Here is a 13,424-nt window from a genome sequence, read left to right on the forward strand (position 1 = left end):
ACTCTTATGCTTCCATGTCATGGCATCATCTCCATTTAAAATTATTGCATCATCACCTCTAGCTAGCTATCCACAAGCCCCACGTGCATGAGTGCTACTTTTTCAAAAGGTTGTGTCTTTGAGACAAAAATTATACTATGTATAATATCATTTAAAGACTCTAAAAAACCCCAAAATAGTGAATGTGGGATTAAGGACTTCAATAGAAATCCATGCTCTGCCTCATGGCACACTTTGGTGTCCATGTCTTACTTAAACAATTCCCTAGAAAATTGGAGGCTAGGTGTGAACTCTATGTTGTAATAAGGTCGAAGCATAGCTAAAAGATTTTCACTAGTAACAGTTGCGTTATAACCTAGAACCCATATATACTTGAGTGATTTTAGGCTTAGAACTGCAAATGCCAATGCAACCTCGCTGAAGAAGCAACCTCTAATTTCATGTCTTTCTAGCTTTGGTCACCCCTTAGAGAATTAAAGGAGTCCATCTGTTTCACTAGAAAAATCCAGTAACATCCACCTAATGTTTGTACTGCATTTACCAATGTAGCTAAGACCCCTATCCATCAACCCTCTAGGCCTCACATAGAATGCAAACCTATTCATCTTTTCATACCCTTGAAGCAAAACCTTAACCCCATTATCAAGTGGCAAATTAGTAATTTTCTCTTCCTTATCCAACAAGACTAACCAAAAATCTTTAAGGTTTTTGCAACATCTGCCATCAATCTCCAGTGTTGAGCTACACATATCTAAAATATAGACAAAAATGCATTCAAGAAGGGGACAACCTTTAGCTATAGAAGAAATCCCTCTGTAAGAAATCTGTTGGTGTTTTAAATTGCACAAAAAAGTACTAAGAAAAAAAATGCTTAATACCAGAATGACAGTACATACACAATCTAAAGACTAGCCTATTCTTATTAACAATTGTATATGTTAGGTATTTGGTCCCAACTTCAAAAAAACCACAGATGGTTTTCTACTCTTTTGGCTCTGTAAAACCAGGGTGGGTATACCCAGGCATGGTTCAAAACTAGAACAACTGTATGAGGATTATTCTTAATTTAATTATGATTCTCATTTCACAATCCTCCAAACATATACATAATTCCTACTAACTAGATAAACACATTCCATGAAACAGATGTGGCCAAGAATTCTTCTATAGATCTGCAGATGTTTTCAACAACAATGGCTAACTAAAGTTAAAACATTCCATGCAGACAAGTGCTGGCCAATTTTGAAGATCTATAAGAAATAAAAGTAAAATTTGATTTGATGATGCATTTGAATAACCATTTATAATATATTTCTCCTTCAGCTGAAAAAACTTGATTAGTGCCTAATCCATTGGGGTTCAAAGTCTATAGCAAATTCTTAGATCTAATTTGTTGCCTTACAACAAATTCTATCAGCAATTCTTATCAGAATTTATCATTCAAAATCCTTTTCAATACTTAAGAAATCTCATCACATTCATCAAAGCCTTTATTTAATCCATTGAATTAACAGCAATGATAAATGGATATACGACCTAACTAGATTGCATTCAATTGCACAAGCTTTTACTCATACAACATCAAGGTAGCTAAGTATTTAAAAGGAGACAAAATTCAAAAAGAACTGATATGGGGACAGTTCATAATTTGTATTCATTTCCTTTGAAAATGGTATATCCTTTACAATAGACTCAGAATGGCCTTCAGAAAGAAACACAGCTCATTCTATATTCATGTATTCTCAGAGAATTGATAGAAGAAATATATTACAAACTTGCTTTCAAAATTTGGACCAAAAACTAGGCTAAGCATAGTACTTAGAAGAAATAGAATTCAGACCCTTCTTTAGCCTTGGGATCTCACTTAAGTACTGTGAGATGCAACAAGCTTCAGGCTAAAGACAAATGACAGGTGTCCTTTTACAAAAATTGGGTAAATTACCCCTTTTCAAAAGAAAACTGAACAAACAAAACAAAATAAATAAAATAGAAGGCAGATGATAGCTGGAGCATAACATCTTCAATTTTTTCCTTTTCTCTAACTGCTCCCTATTGGCAGTGCTTTGATTTCAGTGATTGCTTCCCAGACAAATATTTCTCTTTTAGTGGGCCAATCACATTCCTTAACTGTTGTTAATTCATCTACAATTTTCTGCCACCTGGCATTAGTAATCACCCTTCCTTCTATGATAAACCTATTCACTTTAGTTTCAATCTTGAAAAGGGTATCAATTAGTTCATTGAAAAGACATTCATCAATACCATCTTGGAGAACAGATACCACTTGTGGCAAGTCTATAATGTGATCAAAAGAATTAGACTACTCATCAAAATCTTTTAGCTTATCATTGGAATCAATAACAGAAGGAATCAAAGAATAGAAACCATTTGTTAGCATTTTCAATTTGCTTTGAATTACTACTAGCTTCCTTGTGAAGATTTGCAATAATTCTTTCACTTTGTCCATACCCTCCTTCACAGTAATAACTTTATCTGGGAGATCTGGCTTTTTGGCTAACAAGGCTATCAACCTGTCAAAAAATTGCATATATGGTCCCCACTGTTGGAAAATAGGCTCAAGCCATCTAACTACACCCATGCATACCTATTCTGCAGATTGTAGATTGATGAATGTATTATAAATATCCTGAGATATTCTTTTCAGAATGCTGATTCTATGATTTAATACATTCATCAAAGCATTTTTCTTGGTACTATTGTCAACCTGGGAAACTTTTGTTTCCACACTAATCACAGGAACTGACATTGTTGTTCCCATAAGTATTCCTTCTATTTGGGCCTCTACTTCTACTACGTGCCTTCTTTCTTCCTCTTGCCTTGGTGCATGCTCTACCTCTGCTACTATCTTGAGCTGTTCTTTGAGGGATTTTATTTCTATTTCTAGAATCTTAATTTTTTCCTCTAACTCTTCTATTCTTTGTTTCTGTACATGGCTCATTTTGAGCTCTTCTTCATATGTTCTCCTAATATCAAGGCATTCATTGAATATTGTAGCTGTCTTATCCTCAATTTCATCAACCTTTTCCTCATTCATAAGAGCAAAATGTTTTACCAAACTGGAGATTTCCTTCCCAATAGTGCTCTCCAATGTCCACACAATCATATTGCCCTAAGCAGTTTCTTCTATATCCATCATCTTAGGCTTCTTGGTGTCAGGGGCCACACTCCATACTGCTAGGGTTTTAGTGTCCACATTAAAACCTGACCCTCTTTTAAAGCCTTCACTGCTAGTGGCTTCATAACTGATGGCCTTATCTTGTCTTCTCATTTGGTCCAACACAAAGGCTTTCTCAATATCCCAATGTGGTATTAGAATCATGCCACTCCTATGTACTAATTCCCTAGCTTCTGCAACAGTCATTGTTTCACTTTCAGGGTCATAAGCCAATAGTTTTTCAACTAACTCTTTATTTTTCTCTGGATCTTCTCCTGGCATGAGACTCAATGTGAGTTCATTTTGTTTGATTTTATAGAGAATTTTTTTAAATTTTGATGATTTAATAAAATCATCATCTTCCATGAATTTCTCAGATTGAATGAGCCTGTCATCCAACCTTGATGCTGCAATTTGCATGTCAGTAGAAGCTTTTCCTACTTCAGTAGCCCTTTGGTGAAAATAATTTTGCCTAATATCAGCAAAATACTCACTACTTCCAGACATGACTTGTATAGCTATGCTTACCACCTTTTCAGGGATGTGCATTTTCTTTTGTCTCTTATTTCCTTGTGGCACCCAAGCTGAAGTTGATGGTTGCTCTTCTTCTAAATCAATTTCTAATTGTGCATCTGGTTCAGGGGATTCTCTATTTACAATGGCTTCTTCTCCCTCTGGCTCATGAGGCATTTGTAACATAATATGGTCAAAATTCTCAATCATTTTTCTCAGATTATTAGGATATGGAACTTCTGTATAAAAACCCTTAAAATTAGGGTTGGTCCTCTTCAAAGCATTCTCCACTTTCCATATTTCTTCATACTTCCTCAATAACTCATATGCCTCCCCTATTGCTACTATGTTGGCAATTAGGTCCTCTATAGGGATAGGCTTACTTGGAGGCAGAACAAAACCCCTAATGGCCTTAACCTCATTTGCAATATAACTGTCAGGATCATACATCCTATAGGGCCCAGTAGCAAATTTATACTGACCTAAATAGTCACTCAATTCCTCAAAAGCATTCTTGCCTACTTCAAAGTCTCCTACCTTAAATGTTCTACATACAAAAGTAGGCTTATGCAGAGAGGGAGGGATCATTTCTTTATTCATTAATAAGAATTGCCAAAAGAATTCAATAATGGCCAATCTAGGGGGTAGATATTTAGGCAATAGATGAGGAGGCTGTGGGCATGCAAAAACTCTGATTAAAGTACATTCTTTAAACAAAAATATGCTTCCCCAGTTATGATCTAATTTTGTTTTTTCATCTAAGAAAGAGGGCCTAAGTAGAGTCTTCAAAACATTGGGTGCCCAAAAGAAAGTATGATCTAGCTGCCTCATAATAACAAAACTGAACAAATTGAAAAAAACTAGGGCATTTGAATAGAAAAAATCTTTATGCCAAATACGAGTCCAAAGTTGCACAGGTAACTCACCAAATTCATGAGAAGTTTGATCAATGAAGTCTCCACTGATGTACCCAATGTTGCTATACAGGATAAGGTGCATCAATAATGAATAATGGTGGAACTTGAAGTCTTTCAGTTCTCCTTTCTTAGCATCACAAATCTGCATGTGCATACTGTCAATGATAAAGGCCAGATAATCATACTCCTTATGATGAAAAGGATCTTGTATGTCGCATGCCATTAGAAAAAGAGAACCATATACACAATCCTCTGCACCATCACTTCCCAATACTTTGTGCAACCCATACACTATGTTTTTGAAATAATTTTTGAACCTACTCAAAGGTAAAAAGTCTCCCACCTTTTTTGGAATTAACCCTGCCTTCTTAACTTTGTAAGGAATGTGTGGTAGCACGACATTGTTTACAAAATAGGTTTTATTCCTAGCAAATTTTCCTTGTAAGTCCGCAATGTCAATAGGTACATCCATTTGTCCCATCAATCCAAAAGCCTCAATAAAAGAAGTTCTGTCTAATGTACAAAATACACTCCCATTATGCCTGTGGAAAGTCTTGGTTACTAGATTGTATGAATTTATTAGGGCCTTCAATAGGTCAACATCAACGAATACTTTTGGAACAATTAATTTTGCCATATTTCTATTCCATGGGTTACATACTGGCACATTCTCTATTCTATTCTAATAAAAGTACATGAAAAGATCATAACTAGTAATTCTAGGGAATTCAGCATCTCAAACAAAAGCATAAGGGTCTCTGAATATATGATCGTTTGCAAAAATTGCATTTGATGACCCTGGAAGGAGTTTTAGCTAGTCTTTTGCATGCTTGTTTGGTTTTTTGACCCTTGTCTTCTTTTCTGTTTTGACAATAGATTTCTTCCTTTTTCCTTCTGGTGTGACTTCTACCACATCATCACCCTCATCTTCGACTTTGAATTCTTCTGCGTGTACCTCTTCAACTTCTTGGTCGGCCATTTTTTTTTACTATACTTTGAATTCTTCTACAATTTCACAGGATACATAGAGCTCTGTAGCTTTCAAAACTTTAGAACAACACAGAAACAAGATTCTTGAGGCTGGCAATTCAATTAAATCCTTGATGTTTTAATTATATATCTGCCAACCTTTTTAATAAATTTAGCATGCATGAGCTTTAAAAATTATGATCACAGGTCGCCATTAGGGTATATCAGCTGCAAAATTGGATTTTGATTGTACTTTTCAAAGCCTTATTTTGCTTGGCTATAGTAATTTTGTCCTTTTTTGCTTATCTGTCATGACACATCAAAGGTTCTTTCTTATATGACTATCTTTCATTCTTACGCTGAGTCAAACCTTCAATCTTCATGATGCCGAAAATGCTCTCGATGGATCTCTACGCTCACTCGGAGAAGCTTCAAAATGCCCTAATCATAGGAACGTAATGATGCTTTTACACTATTTTGCAAATCCCTTTTACGTTCCTACGGAACCTTTTACCCCATAGGATCTCAAGCCCTTTTACTGTATGTTTCTACTTTTACAATTTAAGCTTCTTCCGTATAAGCGTAAAGATCCTTAACTCTGTCTTATTACCTTTTATGCTTACACATAACCCTTTACACCGAAACATCAAAAACCTTTCTACTAACATCTCCGGTCTTATGATTCAACATTCCTTGTGTGAGCGTAAAACCCTCACTCAAGGCGTCCTTCTATCCTTTACGCTCCTACGTGCACGTATCTACGAAGACCTTGGAAATTCCCTCTATGTTGTTCTACTTACTTCATTTCCTAGGACACCGTAAGGCTTCAAAACTTATCTTCTGCTCTTACGACTTAGCTTTATTTGTATCACCGAAGAGCCCTCTCAACTGCTATTGCGGTCTCACATTTTCCTTATATTGTATAAGCATAAAGCCCTTTTTCTTGATCTTCCTTTTCACTTCTTTACACTTACACGCTAAGACTAGACCTGTATCCATGAAAAAAGAAAAAAAACAACTCTTCGTTCATACGCTTAACTTACAAACATAAGGGCGTAAAATCAAAAACTTAAGTCATGTGCCACAAGGGATGGGCCCATCTGACATAAATGTCATGCCTCCATCGAATTTTCTGCAACTGGGCCCTTTTGACACTACAACAGGTCCCACATGATTCCTTTACCGCTAAAACAAAGCTTTACGGTCGTCTGCAAACCCAAGAATCATAGACACTTAAACACCATGGAATATTGCCTTTGCTCTTATGAAAAATCCTTTACTTGTAACATCATAATACCCTTGCATGCCCTTTAGATCACGCTTTATGCCTTTACGCTACCCATTGAAACGTATATGTGTAGATCATACTGCAGGCTTCCCCGCTCCTTCGCTCAAGGTGTTTACTCATAAGCCCGTAACAAGAGCTTTTCAAAGCGCGATAAATCCTTTATGCCTCTTCGCTGTATTAGAAAGCGTGGCCACGAAAACCAAGAGATAAAGGCATTCTGTTGTTACGTGAAACCTCACACCGTAAGAACATAAAAGACTAACTTAAACCACTTTACAACTCCTTCTGAGAAATTCAAAAGGGATGCCATCAATTTCAGACCTGGGACAATTTCATGGCTGTTTTAGGAGATCAACCTGGAGAAATCAATAGACTCTGATAACACATGAAACAGGGCAAGACTAGGGCAACCTAAAAACTCAAATGATTTCTCACCATAATTTTTCTAAATTTTTTTTTTTGCAAGTGTGAAAAATCAGACCAACAAAATCTAGCCTTGCTCATCTTCAAAACTTGGCTCATCGGCCCCTCACTCCACTCTAAGCTATTTTAGTTTCTTGCAATTGTTAGCAACAACTTCTAACCCTTTGTCCCCAATCACATTTCTGGCCTCAAGAACTTCAAGATTAGTACAAAGGCCAACTAACTGGAAATTATTTTCTATGCTCAAAAAATCATACTGCAAGTCCAATTTCTTTAGGATAGAAGATCTTGGAAGTATAGTGGGCAAATTAGCCTCGGCCATAAAGGTTAATCCCAAAAATGAGGTTAGCTTTGGAGGAAAGACTATTGATTAAAACACATCATGTTCTTGACCATTGCTGAAACAACCACCACCAAACTCTTCTAATGTAGTCACTTTCTTTAGAACATTTTTTAATTCCAAAAAATCACATTCACTAAACTTCAATGAGTTTAAAGATGGACAATTTGTTACTATCAGCTCAAGGTCACTAATATTGATCTTTTCGAGTCCTGTCATATAGAATTTCAAAACTTCCAAAGAGGAATTATTAAGGGCAAGTTCATGTAGCCAATCCCCACTCTCCTCATCAATGTTACTTCTTTATAAATCAATATCACTTTAAAGCTCATGACATCTTTAGGACCCAAGGACGTTTCATTAATTTAAATGGAATTAGTTGGGCCTTAGATGGGTCTGACTAACAAATTTTTTGTTTCCAAACAACTAAATCCTCAATTGATCTACTAAGATCTTCAAATTGAATGAAATCAAAATTGAGCATTGAATTATCCTTGAAAACTTATTTTTACCCTTTACTACCAATTGTCATTTTAATGCCAGAAGGTCCTTTGACTAGCCTTAAAAACTAAGCAAAACACCTAATCCTCTAAAATTTGACATGTTGATTCTCTATTCTACATAATCTTACCTTGTCTAATCTCATATCATGATGAATTATCACTCAAAATATATTCATTTTCAAAGTTACCTTCTCAAAATTGCCTACAAGAAAACATGTCAGAAAACAATAAATTGTTTTCAAATTTGGCTTCGAAAATTGGGTAGGCTGACACTTGGGAAAATAAAAATTGGGGTGTTGATTCACTATCATGAGGAAAATATGAATCTATGATTTAGGCTCATGGAAAATAACATGACACATTTGGTGAATGGTCAATGTAGGCTCCTCAGAATTGCAGGCTGGAAGCACTGACATAAAATCATTTTTTGCAAATGGAATGGACCTGGGAAAGTGTGCAGACAGATTCATCAAGACTTGAAAATTGGCACGCTTAAAGTATTTTTAGAGTAGAACATAGTGGTGCAATCCATTTGATCTTACCAATCATGGGATCAAAGTTATGACATCACGAACAGGGGTACTGACAAATCTGCACTTTATAGCACTAGTAAAAAGCTAGGAATTGCATGTGAAAACTAATCAAATAGATTTGTCATAAGGTCAAAATTGAAACATAGCATGTCTATGACCTCTAAAATGTGACATAAAAGGAATTTTTTCATTTTGATCAACTGGGTCAAAATTATAACAAGTCAAACAGTGCCTCCTAGAATTTAGAACAAACTGCATTAGCATGACATCGATAAATGACCAACTTTGAGGGATTCAAAAACTAGTTAAACAGACTCAAAATGACTTAAAATCTAACACAGGCTCTTTGATATGGACACTAAACACTCCCAAATTATTGAGTCATGAAATGTTACTGGGTGTGAGATATTCAATTACAAACAAGGCCTCCTATTGCTTTTTGATACTTGGGCAAAAATGTAGATTTGACAATTGCTCAAAATAGGACTTCAGAGAATGGCTTGGAATGACAATTTATCTTCATGAAATACATAGAATTACTAAATGCATGTTGTTAGAAACATTAAACACCTCATAGGCCTCAAAGGCATAGTTGGGTTCATATGCATTTAAAAGAGTTTATAGGGCTTGATTTTTCAATGGTACTCAAAATCGGGGCTTCAATTTTGAGTCCCAACAGTGACTCTGTTTGGGGATGCATGTCCCTTGTAGGCATGGAAAGGATTTATATATTTGGAAGAAGTAGACCACACACTTGACAACAAAAATTTCTCTTGAACAACTTTATTGAAAGCAAGAAACAACTACTCCTACTATGTACAAGCAATGACCTTGGGCCACTGAACTTTAACAAACACTTTTACCTCTGTCAAAAACCTGATTCTCATTGACATTTTCTTGAGGTAAGCTGAAAATTTCAGTCTCCTTTATTTCACCCAACACATCGACACTTTCAATCACTTTGTTAGGAAAAAACAAAACTATTATCATCACTTTCATAGTGCATATAAAAACCAAACACACTTTCTTCATCTTGCTCACTATGAAAATATGAATTAGCATGATCATAACTACTAATATCAAACTAAAACTGATCACCACTAACTGATTCATGGAGAACCTCAACTAAAAACATAAAATTTTGATATTCTACTTCATTCAAAGAGTTACATGAATCAATTTGTAACTCACCTTGTGCATCTAGATATGAATGGAATGAAAAATTTGATTTCTCCTTGTCTATAATATCAGTTTTCCATAAATCAAACTAAACATTTGCTGCAATCTCTTCACACTCAAAGAACTAATTAGATATCAAATCAAAAGAATCATCATGAAATTGCATGTTCACAATATGCTAATCTGTATCAATATTTTCCTCAAATAACTCACTAGAATAAATCACTTCATTAGTATTACTTTCTTCATCACATGAGCAATCTCAATGTATCTCAGCCTCATGAAAACAAGAAGACAATGAACCAGAAATAGACCTTATCTCTACATTTTTATTCTCAATAGAGAAGTCATTATGTGTATTGATATATGGATTACCATCACATACACCTCCCAAACTTGATAGAGCATATTCTAAAACTATATCTTCTTCAACATCAAATTTAGGGGAAATGACTTCACCATATGAAAATGCAAAATGTGGCAAAGCACAAGCATCCTTGGATAGATTAGCATACCTTTCAAAATCATGAGCCAACAAATCTGAAATCTCATCAACACTTGACAAGACTTCATTATTAGTTTCTTTTCCTTGGCTATGATTATTATCTAGATAGTTTGACACATTTATAATAGTAGACTCCTTAGTAATACATTCTAAAAAATTAGAGCTCTAATCACCCCATACATCTTCTTCTTTAATCAATACCTCAACAATCGATATCGTAGCACATTCACATTCATCACTAGAAGAAAGAATATTACCGCTGTTACACTTTTCTTCTTCTTTATAGCCATTATCATAACCAGATGAATCCACATTTTGCATGTCATCAAATTGATGATTATTGTCCTCTAATTCATAAAACTAAGACTCTTTGTATTTAATATCACTTTTAATGTATTCATTGCATTAATTAACATTATATTCATTAGCATTCAAAGCACTTGCAATCTTCATGATAAAATCTTGGAATTCAAAAATCTTATCTAACCTTGACTTTGCTGACCAATCAATTGAATGTGGCATAAAAACTTCTAAGAGTACCATTGGCCATGAAGACTCCTTAGGTCTGATATACCCATCAAGATTCATAACTACTGATTCAAACTTCATGTAAATCTAAAATTCATTAAGACCCTTAATATTACCGATTGTATTTCTTATCATTATGACAGTCTTATCATGAATCTTTCTCTTCAACTCAGCAATGTTTGCACTAACACTTTCAAGAGTTGGCATATCATTTTCAGACCTAAACTCTGAATCCATCTTATACAATGCTAAACTCCTACCTCTATTTTATTAGTTCTGAAAACACTAGATGGAGGAAACCATTTTGTTCATTCAACTTTCATGAAGGACAAATACATAAAAATTAAAAATACCTTTATGTGTTGCTATTTGAAACCTCTAATCTAATGATTAGCATAGGTGTAAATATGAAATCCTTCACGTTGTTTATAGAATACTTGTAGAGGCCCCACCTCCTTGAAGAGGAAAATGAAATCACAATAGTGGTTCACCTTTTGAAATCAATTATTTTAGAAGATACATACAACCACATAAATTATCAATCAAGAAACTGATACTTCCTCTTTCTCAACAAACTAGATTTGCCCACAAATATTGAAAGCCTCTGATATTAAAATAAACCATGCATTGGTACATAGATTTAGACAAGATTCACTACTCACACTTAGTGAGAAAAGATTTGAAACAATTTACCACTTGTACATTTTGAATCAGACTTTCAATATGGAAAAACTTGTAGATCACTAACACCTTGGAAAGATAATACACTTCATAAATTGATTCTTTACTCTAAAAATTTTTCAATAGCACTTGCAAAGACTAAACTGATTGAAGATAGACTTATAATAGTCATATAACACAATTTACATCCAATCTTACAACATACTATTGTCCATGAACAAAGCTTAATTGGGGAACACAAAATTCAGCAAGGATATGAAAAGAACATCACAATTACCTCACTGCTGTAGCAAATTCTTCCTACTGTATTGAATCCTCTTTAAATTCTCAAGGTTTCTCTATCACACAGATTTAATATAGTCCTCAATAGAGTCACCATCTTGTTGGCTCCTAATTTAATAGTTTTGAAAATAATGAAGAAACTAGACCAATGCATCTAAGGCTAGCATATTCTTATGATGGATACAATTGACTGCAATATTGGGACAACTATAAGGAATAACTCCTTCTTCAATTTAGGCTCTACAAGACCTAGGTAGGTTAACCTTGAGGTTTTGATATATGGCACTAGTGGAATTTAAACATAAATCTGAACCTAATAATAGCAGATGCAACCCTTTTGTCTTTTGATACTTATGCGATAACATAGGAACAAAATAGCTACAAATCATAACCTATGAACTCATAAGCTAAGAGAGGATTAATTCTTTTTAGCCCACTACAAAATGTGAAATATTGAATTGATTTGATTAAAATATTTTGTGCAAATAACTTTCATATCAGCTTGCATCTAATTTAGTGATCAGTGCCTTATTTGTTGGGACATAGAGTCATTACTAGCAGGATGACCTAACTTGATTTCCTTACAATTAAGTTTGTCAATTAAAATTCCCAAATTCCATTCTTATGAAATATCCCCTTCATACACCTAGAAACCCTATTAGAACATTGAAGCATTTTACTTAACTCCTTTAGTCAACAACAACAACAGATTTGATACACAACTCATCCAAGATGTCTTAAATCAAATGAACCTTATTCACTCAATTACAAAGCTAATAGCATATGAAGAATCTGGAGACAAAATAAGAAAACATAGATAATTCATTGTAAATCCACTTTTATATTCATCCTTGGAAAGACTGATATATAAACTAGTAAAACTAAATGAAACTCTAGACATGTCACATAGTCTATCATCAACTATTAATTATCTTAGAATAACAACACATGAAATCAATTGAAAACATGCACATGAGAAGATGTGTGGCCTTTACTACTAGAGCTTAGCTCAATAGACAAGAAGCAAACCATCAAAAACCTTGGTTTCATAGTGAAAATTAGAACCTTGTTGGTATCACAGAGAAAACTACCCACCTGGTATCACAGTGGAACCCCTACCATGGAGAAAGAAAAAGAAAGATATAGGAAGAAGTTAATTCTTAGATCTATTCTGCATCTAACATGTGTCCACTTGGAAAACCTCCTCAAGAAGTTAAAAGCATCTCTCTAATCTCTCTTTGTAACTACAAAATCAAATCTTCATCATTTTGGCTCTCAAAGGCACAAAATATCTAAGATATTTGATGGAAATCATAACTAATTTCAAAAGAAAAAGAATTTTGAGAAATTCCATCAAAATCAAGCAAATTATGAAATATTTGCAGCAAAACACATCATTATGCATCAAATTTTGAACAAACTAAGCCAACAAAGCATAGAAAATGCATCCCAATTGAATTCTTTAACTGCATTGATGAAATCATTGCCTGTAATTGAGCATCTTATTGAAAACAAAAAACCTCCTATAGCACGCACTAGTGACCAGCTATGTAAAAACTAGTTCCAAAAATGGATAGCTCATTTCTTC

The 13,424-nt window shown here is 34.5% G+C and overlaps 1 pseudogene; it reads right to left on the reverse strand.

Moving 5' to 3' along the window:
- Positions 1-248: 248 nt before the first annotated feature.
- On the reverse strand, positions 249-10,635 carry LOC149532000 (coronatine-insensitive protein 1-like; annotated as a pseudogene).
- Positions 10,636-13,424: the final 2,789 nt, after the last annotated feature.

Source organism: Cupressus sempervirens, chromosome 11 (genome assembly GCF_028749045.1).
Source record: "Cupressus sempervirens isolate cs-2001-9-10 chromosome 11, ASM2874904v1, whole genome shotgun sequence".
In the NCBI taxonomy this organism is placed as follows: domain Eukaryota; kingdom Viridiplantae; phylum Streptophyta; class Pinopsida; order Cupressales; family Cupressaceae; genus Cupressus; species Cupressus sempervirens.